The following is a 4,069-nucleotide window of genomic DNA, read 5'->3' on the forward strand; positions in this document are numbered from 1 at the left end:
TATAGGGAATAGAGAAATTCCACCCGCCTAAGTATAGAACAGTTACAAATAAAGAGGAAACTAATAAATTTAGGTAAGAAACAAGATAAAATAAACCATATTTAATACCAGAATATTCGGTTTGATAACCTGCTACTAATTCTTCTTCTGCTTCTGGTAAATCAAAGGGTAATCTTTCACATTCTGCCAAAGAAGAAATTAGAAAAACTAGAAAACCTATAGGCTGACGCCAAAGATTCCATCCAAAAAAACCATATTTGGACTGTGCTTCAACTATATCAACTGTACTTGAACTATTAGATAATCATAGTCGATGATAACATCACAGTTCCCACCGCTATTCCAAAACCGTACATGAAACCTTAGCTTCATACGGCTCCTCTATGATCAGAAAAAAGGAAAGGATTGTTTCGTTTCGGTATCATCCTCTGGGCATAGATAGAATTAGATAAGATAAAATTGATTGGAAAGCCCAAAATTAGACCAAAGCAATTACGTCTGCTAGAATAACAAAAAAGCGCTTCCGAATTGATCTCATCCTTTATATAATATAATTTTGCTTTGTTCGGTAATAACTTAATATTGGAATAAATCACTCGTTATAGCAATTAATAAATGGAAAGAATTTGGCATTAGTTCATGAGGAATTCTGTATGAATAGGGATAAAGGAAGGAAAGAATAAATAAAGATCCTTTTTTGTATTGTATTCCATATCTTTTGTCCTACTCTTCTTTCCCCGGGAGGGGTATACTTAAAAAAAAAGAATAAAGGGTTAATTCGTTCTTGATAGCCATTTCCTTAACAAGTGAATGGGAACATACTCTAGACCGGAATCTGAAGAAAGTACTGCTTGATCATTTCCACCAATTTCAAGTCCTTATTATGATTCCTTTTATGAGGAAAAATGTCTAATGATTTAGATTCTCTCATTACTAATCCTGTATGTACTTTAGTGTTCCTAATCCCTCACTAACTTTTGATGGATTGCCTTATGGTTATAAGTTTAAATTATAGTAATAACTCAAAATATTCTAGTAATGGAATTCCATATCGCGAATCCTTTATTCTTGCCCGCTTCAAGATATGATGACTAATCAAACAATCTCAACCTTGGGGTAAAGAGTTTACACTGCTTATGTTTACTTGAACTTTTTTCTTGTACGTAGGAAATGAGATTTTTTACTTTTACTACAAATTAATAAGCTGTTTTGTTTCACTCATATAGCTATCGAGTTTAACTTACCAACGCGAATACAGAATAAGCAAAGGAAGATAAGCATTCAATGTATTTTAGAGGAAAAAGATCCTATTTTAACGAATCACACGTAGAGATATTGCTAGTACACAAAAAGTTAATGGTATTTCATAACTAATAGATTGAGCAGCCGCTCGTAGACCGCCTGAAAAAGAATATTTATTATTTGAGCTATATCCTGCCATGAGAAGACCAATAGGAGCAATACTTGAAATCGCAATCCATAAAAAAACACCAATACTAAGATCAGCTAAAACAAAACGATATCCTAAAGGGATAACTAAAAAACTTAATAAAATGGATATGACTGCTATAGAGGGACCAATGCTAAATAAAGGAATATCTCCTCGGGATGGGAGGATATCCTCTTTTAAAAGTAGTTTAGTTCCATCTGCTATAGCTTGAAGCAGTCCCAGGGGGCCAGCATATTCAGGACCAATACGTTGTTGTATCGATGCGGATATTTCTCTTTCTAACCACACAATTACGAGTACTTCTATTGTGATTCCCAGTAGGAGGGCAAAAATGGGTAGAATCCATATAAGTCCGTAGATTTCTTTAAATAATTCCGATTTCGAAAAAGAATTGATAGTTTCTACCTCTACCCTATCTATTATCATTTCAACGATCAACTTCCCCCATAATGATATCTATACTACCTAATATTGTCATGATATCAGCCAATTTCATTTTTTTAACTAGCTGAGGAAGAATTTGCAAATTAATAAAACCCGGTGGACGAATTTTCCATCTCCAGGGGAAAAGACTATCATCTCCTACCAGATAAATTCCTAATTCGCCTTTTGGAGCTTCTACTCTTACATAAAGCTCTTGCTTTGATAATTCAAAATTGGGCGAAGGTTTTTTACCAAGAAATCGATATTCAAAATCATTCCATTCGGGATTCTTTGCTTTCTTAAAGCGTCGGGCTTCTAAATTCTCATAAGGTCCTCCAGGAATTTTCTCTACAGCCTGTTGAATAATTTTTATGGATTCCCTCATTTCACCGACTCGTACTAAATAGCGAGCTAACGAATCTCCTTCTTTTTGCCATTGGACTTTCCAATCGAATTGATTGTAAGACTCATAAGGATCAATTTTACGAAGATCCCATTGTATTCCAGAAGCTCGTAACATTGGTCCCGATAAGCCCCAATTTACAGCTTCTTCTCCGCTAATAAAACCGACTCCTTCAACTCGTTCTAAAAAAATGGGATTCTGTGTAATAAGTTCTTGATATTCAACAACTCCTTGTAAAAAATAATCACAGAAATCTAAACATTTATCCATCCATCCATAAGGGAGATCGGCAGCGACTCCTCCGATGCGAAAGTAATTATGCATCATTCGCATACCTGTAGCAGCTTCAAATAGATCATATATCAATTCTCTCTCTCTAAAAATGTAGAAAAAGGGAGTCTGTGCCCCGAGATCCGCCATAAAAGGTCCAAGCCATAACAAATGAGAAGCTATACGGCTCAATTCTAACATAATTACTCTAATATAGCTGGCTCTTTTGGGTATTTGAATATTCTCTAAGAATTCTGGTGCATTTACCGTTATTGCTTCTGTAAACATAGTAGCTAAATAATCCCATCGTGTTACATAAGGCAAGTATTGTATAATACTTCTGTTTTCCGCGATTTTTTCCATTCCTCTGTGTAAATACCCTAATATGGGTTCGCAATCAATAACATCTTCACCATCGAGAGTAACAATCAGTCGAAGAACACCATGCATTGATGGGTGTTGAGGGCCCATATTGACTATCATGAGATCTTTTCTTTTAAGCGATAGACTCATATCCTTGTTCTTATTCTTTATTCCATGAAAATGGATTATTCCATGAATTCCTCAAAACGAGGCTCATCAAAATGCAAAATCTAAGACTACTATAAGACTACTAATAAAATAAGAAAAAAATGAGAACGATTAAATTACTTCTCCCGAATATCCAACTGACTTATTAATTTCTTATAACGTACTCTATTTTTCTTTGCCAAATAAGCCAGCAAACGTTGACGTTTTCCCAAAAGTCTTCGTAGACCTCTTTCCGATGAAAAATCTTTTTTGTGTAATTCTAAATGTGAAGCAAGTCTCCGTATCTTATTGGTGAAACTGAATACTTGAAATTCAACAGAACCCCTGTTTTCTTGTTTTTCTTCTTTAACCATAAATCAACAAATTTTTCTACCTCCTTTCTTTTTCATGTATTTTTCTGATCAGGAAAAATAAAAAATTATGTCAGTTATTTTTAAGTTATTCTAATCTCGTACACACAAAAATTTGCAATTATTCATCTACTGCTGGAATCTGGAATTTGGATTTATTTTATCGATGCAAATTGGATTTGGATAGAAGGGTACATTCTTTTATTTTAGATAGAAGAAACATTTCTTCTATCTAAAATAAAAGAATTTTGCTGATTTATTTATTGCTATATCCAATTTATAGAATTGATATACCATTTAATTGATATCATTTAGCAAAATGAAACACAGCATATGCATCCATCTTTGGGCTCGAGAATTTCACGGGATAGAGATATAGTATAAGAAATAGGCTATTAAGTAACTCTAAATGAATTGTGGATACATCTGTATCCTTAACATACTGAAACGACTGCCATTATTCGTATCAAACCAATAGCGATTCATAAAAGCTAAATCTTGTAATCAATGGTGGGCCAATAATGAATTTTTTTGCATATGTATTAAGACGCTTGGTCTGATTTCGAAATTGTCCAGAGTTTTTTATGTTGTTTTCATTGCAAAATGATGGATCTCCTTCCGTAACTTTCCAATTACGAGTAC

This window comes from Zea mays, unplaced genomic scaffold (genome assembly GCF_902167145.1).
Source record: "Zea mays cultivar B73 unplaced genomic scaffold, Zm-B73-REFERENCE-NAM-5.0 scaffold_250, whole genome shotgun sequence".
NCBI lineage: Eukaryota > Viridiplantae > Streptophyta > Magnoliopsida > Poales > Poaceae > Zea > Zea mays.